General features: G+C 43.8%; 1 pseudogene; it reads right to left on the bottom strand.

Annotated features, from left to right (window-relative positions):
* Positions 1–7,066: 7,066 nt before the first annotated feature.
* Positions 7,067–8,339, bottom strand: LOC126950807 (zinc finger protein 131-like; annotated as a pseudogene).
* Positions 8,340–12,837: the final 4,498 nt, after the last annotated feature.

Here is a 12,837-nt window from a genome sequence, read left to right as displayed (position 1 = left end):
TTTCACCATGTTAGCCAGGATGGTCTGGATCTCCTGACCTTGTGATCCACCCGCCTTGGCCTCCCAAAGTGCTGGGATTACAGGCGTGAGCCACCGTGCCCGGCTCCTGGTTTTTTTTTTTACTCTTCTCTTGGCATACTTCTCACACACTGCATTCTGTTGCATAAGAAGAATTACATGGTTTTGAATTACAGATAAAGATGGACAATGTCTGTGTGGTAAATACGTGGTAGTTTCTGGGTGACTTTTTATATGCTTCGTATGAAAAATGATCGTACGTAAAACTATCTCTTTTGGAAGGAACATAATCTGGACCATTCAGATACACTGAAATTCAGCTGTTTTCTGCATCATCTGTGTGGGTGTAGCTAAAATATGAGATTTTAAGCTTAAAAACAACTTCTGCATGTTATTTGGAAATTTTTTTTACTTAATTTCTCAACCACCCCAAAACTTAATGGGCAAATTTAAAATATGCGTTTAATGCCTTAGTATTTTAGAGTGTAGCCTTCAACAAAGTCCTTTGAGCCTCACTGTAAAAAATATTATTGACTTTTTAATATAAATCTTGTGTCCCATGTCCTTGCTAATCATTACTTCTAATAGTCCATCTGACAATTCTTTTTAATTTTCTGCTTATACAATTGTATCATTTTTGAATTATGAGCCATATTTCCTAAATTCCATCTGCTGTTTCTATTGGGCCTCTGTTCCCTTGCTTTGCTGTGAAATAGCAAGTGCCTTGAAGGAAGAAGGCAGTAAACATGAGGTTGGCCTCATTAGTCTCAGGTATCACAGTTCCTCAAATCCTGTCTTAGTTACACGCTCTCCAAATAATTTAAAACAGCTTTTTAATGTATATGGCATATCTTTTACAGTTGTTTTCTGTAGGAGATTTATAATCTTGATATAAACTATTCCATTATGGCTGGACCAAAATGCAGCCTGGCTTTTTCCTTTGTTTGTTAACTTTATTTTCTGTTTACATGCTGATAGAATTTATTCTTTGCTCTTAACATTTAATATTAACCAAGAAATATGTGGGACCTTCCATTATTTGCTTCATGGGAATCCTTTCAATATGCAGTTTCAGGTCTTTATTCAGTTTTTATTTAATATTCATGAAATATTATTCCATTTATGTTGTTCATAACTAAGTAAAAATAGCCACAATTAAAGAGCAATTCTTTGTAGTTTCATCGGTAAGACCAACATCTGCCTGCATTTACCCTCCTTGGTTGAAGGATCTCTCCTCTGGATCAGACCCATTTCCTCCCTTGTGAATTAACCTATTAATCTCCTTCGTCTTCAGTTCACTCCTCTTACTCAACAGCATCAGCAGATAAACACACCCCAGTACCTCCCATCTTAGGAGAAGAGAAATCTGCCCTTCCCATGGGACTCCACCCAGGCTCTATCTCACTCTTGGTTCCCTATCAGAGTGAAACCTATGGAAATTCTCTTCCTTTCTTTCTTCATTCTCTTCCATTCTCTCTTCAGCTTCCTTAATCTGGCTTTCCCCTCCCTAACTCTGTTAAAGCTTTTCTTATCAAAGCTACCGATAGCCTCCATGTTAAAATACTGTCAATACTCATGTCTCACTTGACCTCTCAAAAGCACTCAAAATACGTTTTTCCTTTGGCTCTGGTGACCACAGGTTTGTCAGTATTTTTCACCTATTTCCACATCTTTTTTTTTTTTTTCCTCTGTTTAAATTCTCTCTCTAGACCGGGAGTGGTGGCTCATGCCTGTAGTCCCAACACTTTGGGAGGCCGAGGTGGGTGGATTGCCTGAGGTCAGGATTTCAAGACCAGCCTGGCCAACATGGCGAAACCCCGTCTCTACTAAAAGTACAAAAATTAGCCGGGCATGGTGGCGGGTGCCTGTAATCACAGCTACTTGGGAGGCTGAGGCAGGAGAATCGTTTGAACCTGGGAGCCAGCAGTTGCAGTGAGCCAAGATCACGCCATGGCACTCCAGCCTGGGTGACAGAGCGAAACTCCATCTCAAGATAGACAGACAGACAGATAGATAGATAGATAGATAGATAGATAGATAGATAGATAGATAGACAGACAGACAGACAGATAGATTGATTCCGTCTCTAGATTATCTAATCTACTCCCTTGATTTAAATATCACTTACATGCTAGTGACTCCCAAATGTAGACATTTTCAGTTTTGGACATTCCCTTGAGAAATGGGGTTATCTGTCTAGTAGTTCATTTAACATACGCACATGGATGTCTAATGGATATGAAAGCTAAGACAGTAAAAATTAACTTCATTCCCTCTCTTCAAGCCTGTTCTCATTTGCCCGCATTTCAGTAAATAACCCCATCAAATAACTGCTCAACTGAAAAACTTAAGGGTTGGCTGGGTGCGGTGGCTCATGCCTATAATCCCAGCAGTTTGGGCAGATCATGAGGTCAGGAGATCGAGACCATCCTGGCTAACACGGTGAAACCCCATGTCTACTAAAAATACAAAAAATTAGATGGGTGTGGTGGCGGGCGCCTATAGTCCTAGCTACTCGAGGGCTGAGGCAGGAGAATCGCTTGAACCCAGGAGGCAGAGGTTGCAGTGAACTGAGATCGTGCCACTGCACTCCAGCCTGGGCGACAGAGCGAGACTTCGTCTAAAAAAAAAAAAGAAAAAAGAAAAACATAAGAGTCATCTGTGATCCCTCAATTGCCTTCTGCCAGATGCACGTGCAAAACACATTCCCCAAATTTTACTTCTTTTTTGCCTGCTACCACTGAAGTTCAAGGCACCATCATTTCTCACCAGTACCTGCTTTCTAAGTGGGCTCCATGGTTCCATGCTTGGCCTCCCCAACACATCCTCCACATGGCACAAGAATTACCCCCCTTTAAAACGTGATCTGTATCTCATCATCCTCCGAACTGAACCCACCAGTGGCTGCCTAGGAGTAAACACCAAATTCTTGACCACAGTCTACAGTGTGTACATGCTATGGTCCCTGCCAACCTTTCTGATCGCATTTTTTATTGTTCTCTTGGCTTTTCTTACCACTCTTTTCACTGGCACTCTTTTTGTTCCTCAAAATTCATTCCCACTGCAAGGTCTTAGTATTCAACAGTTTCTTCTGTTGGAAATGCTCTTTCTTCAACTCTTTCCAGGATTAACTCCTTTTTTCCAGTAACCAGGTCTCATCTTAAATGTTGCCTGCCTTCCCTGAACCCACCTCTTCCTGACATTCTCTTTATCATCAGGAAAGGCAGGGTAATGCTGTGGTAACAGATTGCAGTGGCTTAAAACAACAAAGATTTCCTTCTTGCTCACCGTACGTTGCAGGTTGCAGGTTGGCTGAGGACCCCAGTCCATGCTGTCCTCACTATGGGCTGAGGGAGCCATAGTGCCAGTCACCATGTCAGGGGAAAAGAAGGCTCTGGAGGCGCTGCAAAGGCAACCAAACGCTTGGCCTGGAAATGACCCTCCCCCTCCCCCTTCTTCCCTCTATCCCTCCTTCCCTCCCTCCCTCCCTCCCTCCCTCCCTTCCTTCCTTCCTTTTTTGAGACAGAGCCTTGCTCTGTTGCCCAGGCTGGAGTGCAGTGGTGTGATCTCGGCTTACTACAACCTCCTCCTGGGCTCAAGTGATTGTCCTGCTTCTGCCTCCTGTGTAACTGGGATTATAGGCACCCAGCACCACGCCTGGCTAAATTTTGTATTTTTAATAGAGAGGGGGTTTCACCTTGTTGGCCAGGCTGGTCTCCAACTCTTAGCCTCAAATGATCCACCTGCCTTGGCCTCCCAAAGTGCTGGGATTATAGGCGTGAGCCACCGTGCCCGGCTAACACACATCACCTCTGATCACAAGTTATTGGCCAGACTGATTACATGGCCCTACCCAGCCACAAAGAGCCACGAGAAATAATCATATCGATGCCCAGAAGATAACCAGCTCTAATGGTTATCACACATTTTACGCTTAAAAACAAATTTCGTTTTTGAGAAAGGGTCTCGCTGTGTCACCCAGACTGGAGTGCAGTGGCGTGATCTTGGTTCACTGCAGCCTGGACCTCCTGGGTTCAAGCAATTCTCGTGTCTCAGCCTCCCAAGTAGTTGGGACTACAGGCGCATGCCACCACACCCAGCTAATTTTTGTATTTTCTGTAGAGACAGAGTTTTGCCATGGTGGCCAGGCTGGTCTTGAACTCCTGGGATCAAGTGATCCGCCCACCTTGGCTTCCCAAAGTGTTGGGATTCCAGGCATGAATCACTGCTCTGGGCCCTCCTTCACACTTCTTATATCATTCTGTTTATACAATGTTTTTCTGCTTTGAGAGATAATAAATTCTATGTAACCATCATCCAGGTTAATAAATAAAATAATTCCAAGATCTTAGAAGCCTCTCCTTTATGTGCCCTTCCTTCTCTCAAGGAGCTCACCACCATCCTAACTTTGGGGTTAATGAGAGCAATGCTTTTAGTTACAGTTTTACCACCAAAGCATGTACTTTTGTTTAGTTTGAGCTATTTTGAACTTATATAAGTGGCAGTATTTTAATTTGTTTCTTTCAGTAAATGCAGTGTTTATAAGGTTTATCTGTATAGATGAATGTAGCTATTTTTTAATGTATCTATTTTGCCAGGCATGCACCTGTAATCTCAGCTACTCAGGAGGCTGAGGCAGGAGGATTGCTTGAGCCCAGGAGTTCAAGACCAGCCTAGGCAATATAGTGAGACCCACTCAGTCAAGTAATCAGTCAGTTATTTTTGATAAATAATACATGTATCAATTTTAATGTTAAGGTATATTTGTATTGTTTTCAGTTTTAGGTTTTTGGAAACAATGCTTCTGTGAATATTCTAGTACCTGTCTCATGGGAGTGAAGTTGCTGAATTGTAAGACGCATGCATGTTCGTCTCTGCTAGATCATGTGAAATTGTTTTCAGAAGTGATTTAAAATGCGCTCCCAACACTACAAGTTGTTGCTCCATATCTTTACCAATGCTTGGTATTATTTTATTTATTTATTTATTTATTTATTTATTTATTTATTTGAGACGGAGTCTTGCTCTGTCACCCAGGCTGGAGTGCAGTGGTGTGATCTCGGCTCACTGCAAGCTCTGCCTCCCGGGTTCACACCATTCTCCTACCTCTCAGCCTCCAGAGTAGCTGGGACGACAGGTGCCCGCCACCGCGCCTGGCTAATTTTTTGTATTTTTTAGTAGAGACGGGGTTTCACCGTGTTAGCCAGGATGGTCTCGATCTCCTGACTTCGTGATCTGCCCTCCTCGGTCTCCCAAAGTGCTGAGATTACAGGCGCGAGCCACTGCACCCGGCCTGTTGTACTTTTTATTTTTGCAAATGTGGTGGGTGTACGATGGTCTCATTTTGTTTTTGCTTTGATAACTAATGAAGTTGACCACCTTTACATATGTTTTTTGTTTATTTCTTTAGTTAGGGTATTCAGTTTATTCTTACTGCCCCAGCAGAATTATTAAAATGGTCCCCGTTCATTCTCTAACACGTCTTGGTTTGGACAGTACATTGTATGGCACCCTAACCTTAGTGGGTCCCTCCACTAACATGGAAATTTCCTTCTTGCTCATTAGTGTTTAGGATGATGTGGTCTGGCATCTCTGAGGAAAGAAAAAAAAATGGGATAGATACAGAGGATTGAGTAAAAACCAGATGAGAGGGAAACCAAACTCATTAACTGGGATTACTCAGTCTGACTCAGGATGACCATTTCCAAAATAATGTGTGATGGAGCCTTCAAATGGGTACAAAGCAGATGGGTTTGAGCAACATAATGCAGCAGTAAAAGTGAAAGAATTTGTTTACCGATTTCTCAGAAATGACTCAAGGCACGATCATTGTTTGAAAGCTGGTCACAGTGTCTACTGCAACCAGTCACTCCCCTTTCAGTCTGTAACAAATCTCTTAAAAACTGACATGTGAAACCAATTGTATGTTTCTTACCTTGAGATCATTTTGTGAAGTTTCTTACTCTATTTTTAAAAATGTGTTTGTTAGATTTTATTTTCTAAGTAATACTGATTAAAAATATTTATGCATCTACTTTTAAGTTCACAGTTTAGCACTTTTATTTGTATGGCTTTAAAAGTTATAGCACGGGGTCTTTAAGGATTGGGGGAAAAGATTCCATTCAAAACAAAGCCTGATAATTATAGACATGTTTTTCTCTGTACTTTATTTTAAATACATTAATTTTTAAATGATGCTTCTCTTTTTTTTCATCTGGTGGTAAAATACTAGTGCAACTTTCATCAAAACAAAGTTTACCACAGATGTCAATGAATTTTCCCAATTGAAAATTGCCCTTCAGCTACCACTAAATAAAATTTGTTAACCTAACTTAAGTGAAAAGAACTGTTGGTTGTCATTATAAGGAAAAATATAAAGTATCATAGCATTGTCTACATTGCTCCTTACAATACAAACTTTGAAAGAACCAGAGATGCTTTATAGGAGTTTAGTCGGTTTTGAAAAGGCACATGGGTATGTGTGTGTGTGTGTGTTTTAATAGTCTAGAAATTTCCCCACCACGACTCTTCCTGTTGCAGAGACGCTTTGGTGACTACCGGGCTAGACAAGAACATTTGTTCAGACTAGAGAAAGCCAGAAGCCAAAATTCAGCCATACAGTAACAATGTACTTTTCATCATGCAGCCTTGTATTTCCTATATATTCGATTTTCTACCATACATTAGAATACATAAACTTTTATTCTAATAATTTAAGTTTGATTTCACAATACGGAACAAATTTGAGGAAGAACATGACCTGGAAAAGAGAATAGGGAGAACTTTTACCACAATGAAAATAGTTACATTCGTACCCCTCTGCGTTATAAGAATATAACCCATTTAAGTTATGGAAAAGATTCCTCTGCTGTGGCATTAAGTTGGGGGAGGGGAATCGACTTGTTCCAACCGAAACAGAAACAACGGGAAATAGCTTAACTTTGGTCCACTTGTCTGTTAGCTTAAGGACAGTCATACTGCCTTCAAATCAGTTCAAATCAGTTCAAAAACCCAACAAGTATATCTAAAAGTATATTCATGTGTAATTTCATTCTAAAACCGGCGTAACTGTTCTGTCCTCATTCTCTGCCTTTTCAGCTTCAGAATGTGCTGTGGGCATGTCTCTAATCCTCAGCATCTTCGTGATCTTCCCTGGCAGCCTCATCAGCATCTGCTTGGCTAGGCTCTGTCTCTTCTTGGGTCATGATTTCTGGGGTCATGTGGACCCAGCCTGCTTCTGGAAGTTCACTTTGTACTTCCACTGGCATCTGATTTACCCATTCCACATGCAGCTCCTCTCCGTGTACTCCAGTACCCTCTTCAGGCTGAATTCAGCCCACTGAATTCAACCCACTTGGGCCTGCTCTGGAAGCTCACTTGTGTGTGTCGGGCACCTGGCTGTCCTGGCGTGGATTTGGGTGGATGTGTTCCACGGTCACTTGTGCTGAATCCACCTGGACCTGAAAGAGTAGGAGCACATGCACCTTCCCAGCTTGTTCTGTAATATCATTGATGTCACAGGTTCAGCTTGTACACGTGTTTCTACTGAAAGAACTTCTTCCATTACTAGATGCTCTGAAATATTGTATCACTGAGATGCCTCCTTAATTCATTTCCTTGCATAAACCACAAGTCACATAAAGTATAATGGTTGGGTTTATCTCTAGTATGTATACCAAGTGATGTTTGAACTGGTCCCAGCTGTTAAACACGCTGTTGCAGACCTGGCATTCATAGAGCTTCTTTCTTTCTTTTTTTGCCCCTACTCGTTTGGCATGCAGTGAGGTGACATTTGAGGGGCTGTTTCTAGCAAATTGTTCATGACAATTTGGATATTCAAAAGGTTTTTCACCTGTATGTTTTTGAAGATGTTCTTTAAAATGTCCAAAATGGTCAAACTGTTTCTCACAGTACTGACATACATGAATTTTTTCCCCCAGTTCTTTGCTTCTTACTGCCTCCACGTTCTTCAAGGTGGGTCACAATTCAGGTGCTGTTTCCATGCGCTCTCCTGAAGATATTTTACTGCATATTTCACAGTTGAAACTCTCAGTGAAGTGTGATTTCACGTGTTCCCGTTTGCTTGTGGGGTCAGATGCACAGCTGACGTCTTCTTTAATCTGCCCTTTTCTGTCACCTTGGTGGCACTGAAACAGGAAAAGCTCCCTTATCCCCCTCACAGGGTGTGTGATGGGTGCGCGGCTAGCTTCTTCGGTACCTGCGGTGCAAACACCTAGCGGGGCAGGTCGTGGTCGTGGGCTCCAACCCCAAGGCAGTGTCTCGGGGTAAATGTTTCCAGCTCCGGAAGCCCCAGTGGGCATGTGTTACAGGTGCTCTTTTAATTTTGCTGTCTGTAGGCGGCTTGTGCCAATCAGCTCAATTAGACCCTCTGCCTTATCACAAGGACAGAAGGCTTTCTGTAGCCCAGGGTTCTTGCCCTAGTGTACCGGAAAAATCGGATCACATGTGGGCTTGGGGTATGAGTGCAGATTTTATTGAATGGTGGAAGTAGCTCTCGGCCCATGGATGGGGAGCCAAAAGGGGCATAGAGTGGGAAGGTGGTTTTTCCCTTAGAGTCAGGCCGCTCAGCGGTCAGACTGTTCTCCTACCGCCCCTGCCAAATTCCCCAGGGCGTCCGCGTTCCGCCGGTTGGGTTGATGGCCTGCCAGCTCTGCGGGTGCCTGTGCCTGTGCCTGTGCTCTTCCGCTCCCCTGCTCCGCTGCATGTCCAGCCGCCTGCGTGCACTTCTGCCGCTGTGTTCCTCTCCACATCTCATTGCTTGTGTCTGTGCCTGCTAGGGTCTGGGGGTTTTTATAGGCCCAGGATGGGGGTGTGGCGGTCCAGGGTGGTCTTGGAAAAGGCAACATAATGTCTCTTTATAATGGCCAGCAACAGAACGTAGTGGCATTGTAACCCCTATCAGAGATAATCATGAAAGAAAATGGAGTAGGAAAATACTCCCATGGGATAGGACTTGAAGCATTATGGCCCGTTGTCTTATTGTCTACTGTTTGTTAAAGGTGAGATCATCTGGCATAAGACTCCTTGCTGATTTATGAACAATAAGTGAGGAGAGGATTCATACTGATTTATAGGTAGAGCCTAATGGTTTGATCACATAACCAGGGACTGACAAGGCATCAGATTAGAGGACAGGTGACAATGAGATTTAGGAAACATTTTGAAAATTTTTCTTTTTTTTTTTTTTTTTTTTTTGAGACGGAGTCTCACTCTGTCACCCAGGCTGGAGTGCAGTGGCGTGATCTCGGCTCACTGCAAGCTCCTCCTCCTGGGTTCACGCCATTCTCCTGCCTCAGCCTCCGGAGTAGCTGGGACTACAGGCGCCCGCCACCACACCCGGCTAATTTTTTTTGTAATTTTAGTAGAGACGGGGTTTCACGGTGTTAGCCAGGATGGTCTCGATCTCCTGACCTCGTGATCCACCCACCTTGGCCTCCCAAAGTGCTGGGATTACAGGTGTGAGCCACCGCACCTGGCCTAAATTTTGTATTTTTTAGTAGAGATGGAGTTTCACCATGTTGGCCAGGCCAGTCCTGAACTCCTGACCTCAGGTGATCTGCCTGCCTCAGCCTCCCGAAGTGCTGGGATTACAGGCGTGGGCCTCTGCACCCGGCCTGAAGTTTTCTTTGTTCCTGACTTCAAGGGCTTTGATGGCTTCCAGCATTTGTAGACGTTCTGCTGCTTTCCATACATCACTGGCTGCTGCTCCTCGTTGTATCATTAATTTTGCTATACATGTGAACTCAATTAAATGGCAAAAGGCTGTTTTACTAACACCTTCTATCTCCACCAAAGGTTCTTGGGTAAACTCCAGAAAGAATTTGTAGAAGGCGGCGGGGCTGGGTGGCTCATGCCTATAATCCCTTTGGAAAGGATTACAGTAATCCCTGTAAACACTTTGGGAGGCCGAGGTGGGCAGAACACCTGAGGTCAGGAGTTCGAGACCAGCCTTGCCAACTTGGCAAAACCCTGTCTCCACTAAAAATACAAAAATCAGTCGGGTGTGGTGGTGGGTGCCTGTAGTCTCAGCTACGTGGGAGGCTGAGGCAGGAGAATCACTGGAACCTGGGAGGCAGAGGTTGCAGTGAACCAGGATTGGGTCACTGCACTCCAGCCTGGGCGACAAAGTGTGACTCCATCTCAATAATAATAATAATAATAATAATAATAATAATAATAATAATTTGTGGAACTTACTGCAAGCAGCCAAAACAGCCTTCTGAGCCTTCAGATGGTGTCCGTCTACAATCAGGGTGATGTCAGTAAAGCAGTCCTGCCCTCGTGTTCATTCAGTTGGTCGAGGATCATGTTTTGACATTCACGGAACTCCTGTAGGCATTCCGTCGTCTCTTCAGCCTCCATGGCTGTTGGCTTGCTCTGCCTTATGCTCTGGCCTCCTTCCTCTCTGTCCCTCAGAGCCTCTGGTTTTGTGCTTTCTCCTTCCAGGGCATAATATGCCCCACAGCTTTCCCTATCCCTAACCCATGGCTCTCCCTCCATTTCCCCCACAAAAGCCGGGTGCTCCCTCTGCTCGGGCCCCGCTGGTGCACGTGCGCTCAGTTGGACACACAGGCGGCTGTGGCCTCTTACTGTATTTTGAAGACTCGGCTGTAATTGTGCTATTAAACTTCTTCCATATCATACGCAAAAGCAGTGCTTCATTTCCCCCCAAAAGAAGAAATCAAGTAATTAAAAACATGTTATAATTTATATAGAAGGGTACTTTGCATTTGTTAAAATGCTTTATAATGGTTCTAATCTTTTTCCTTAAAGAAACCCAGAGAAAGCCTTTCTTTCTCAGCTGTATAGATGGAACAGGTGAGGGGAGGGGATGCAGAGGGGTTGCCCAGAGCTTCTGAGTCCGTGGCTGAGCCAAATCTCCCAAGGCAAATATGACAAATGTTATTTTTTTCCTATTTATAAAGCTCCCTTACAGCTGGAGGGATTTTCTTCTAAATCTACTAAAAATTGAGGTACCTAAAAACAACAGTCCCACATTTGGAAACGGACCAAAGGTGGGAAGTTTTAGCTTTTGTTTCTCAGGTTATAACTGATGACCAGACTGGGGTCTCCTAAAGACCCTAAAAAAAAGAGGAGGTGTCTTCATTCTCACCGGCTCCACCCAACCTTTAGATTGCTAATAATTCAGATGTGGAGCCTTCCGTAGCAAGAGGATCATGTGCTCATTTTTTCGTGGCACTCCTTCCCCAAACTATGCTGGGAGACACATCAATCAGTGTGTTTCAATCAGTGTGTTACAAACACCTGATGCTGTGCTGTTCAATATGGCAGCCACCAGCCACAGGTGGCCCTTTAAATTCTAATTAAAATTAAGTAAAATGGAAAAGCCAGTTGCTCAGTGGCACTAGCAATGTTTCGAGTGCTCAGTAGTGACATATGCCTGGAGGCTATCATATTGGGTAGTACAGATATAAAATATTTCCATCACTCCAGAAAGTTCTATTGGACAATACTGCCTCTTGGTTTGTTATGGTGAGTAAGACTTCCCAAATGGTTTTGGTGTCTTTTGTCATGCGGGCTGCTGGGCTGCCTCATATCCTTTTTTTTTTTTTTTTTTTTTTCCTGTTTTTAAGAGACAGGGTTTGGCTCTGTCACCCAGCCTAGAGTGCAGTGGTGCAGTCATAGCTCACTGCAGTCTTAAGTTCTGGAGCATAAGTGATCTTCTCACCTCATCCTCCCAAGTAGCTGGGACTACAGGTGGGTACCACCATGCCTAATTTTTAAAATTTTTTTGTAGAGATGGGGTCTCATTTTATTGCTAAGGCTGGTCTTGAACTCCTGGGCTCAAGTGGTTTTCCCGCTTCAGCTTCCCAAAGTGCTGGGATTACAGACGTGCAATGCGCCCGGCCCCGCCGCATATCTCTCACTGTTTCAAAGCCCAGCCCCTCTTTGGCGCCATCCCAGGCATGTGAGTCTTCCCCAGAGCCACCCTGCCCTTTATTTTTCTCTAAATTCCCTCACTTTCATGGGAAGCCTCTTGAAAATTAGAAATTGGCAGGTATGTGTCGTTCTGTTAGCTGTGTGAAGCTCTTGATCCCTCAGGTCCCACAGCTGTCTTCTGTCAGCGAGGCTCACACGTCTGTGTCCCTGGTCACAGGTGCGAGTGGGGCACATTCCTCATCCTCCGTGCCCCTGCATGCCCTGCCCTCCAGGAACTCCACGTGCGTGGGCGTTCCCCAGGCTCGCCCATTGCTCTCTTGTGTTTGTCACATCTCTGTTTCTCCTCCTGGCCAAACCCTCTACATCTTCAACTGACTGACTGCTGGATTAGAAGCTGTTTATGTACTTAGCAGAAAGAAAACTTGCCATTCCTGAAGGAAGAATGAGGCAGCAAATGTGCAGGGGAGAACAAGATTAGGCAGGATCAAAAGGCAAAGGCAGGATGCTCGCAACAGAGCTGAAAATTATAACCCTGATTGTTCATTCTCGTGGAATTCCCTGGCTGCCAGCACACTATGGGTGTAACCATAAGGCCTGTGGATGATCTCTCTGCCCTGTCCCCGGCTCTCATCTGGTAACATCCTCTCGCAGTGCTCGAGGTCGTCGTTAAGACATGAGAGAGAACAGCACGCCAATGAATGAATTTGTGTGGATGCAAGTATTTGATCAGTTCTTCCATCCACAAATCTGGAAATAAGTAAATGTATTTTACATTTGAAAAGTATGAGAAATATGATTGGAAATATTTATGTCTCATACTTTTAAAATGTATTAAAATATTTAAAAATATTTTAAATAAAACAAGCAAGAGCACAGAATTAAGTAGATGAAGCATCA

This window comes from Macaca thibetana, chromosome 3, assembly GCF_024542745.1.
Source record: "Macaca thibetana thibetana isolate TM-01 chromosome 3, ASM2454274v1, whole genome shotgun sequence".
Lineage (NCBI taxonomy): Eukaryota > Metazoa > Chordata > Mammalia > Primates > Cercopithecidae > Macaca > Macaca thibetana.
This window is presented reverse-complemented; position numbering and strand designations above follow the sequence as displayed.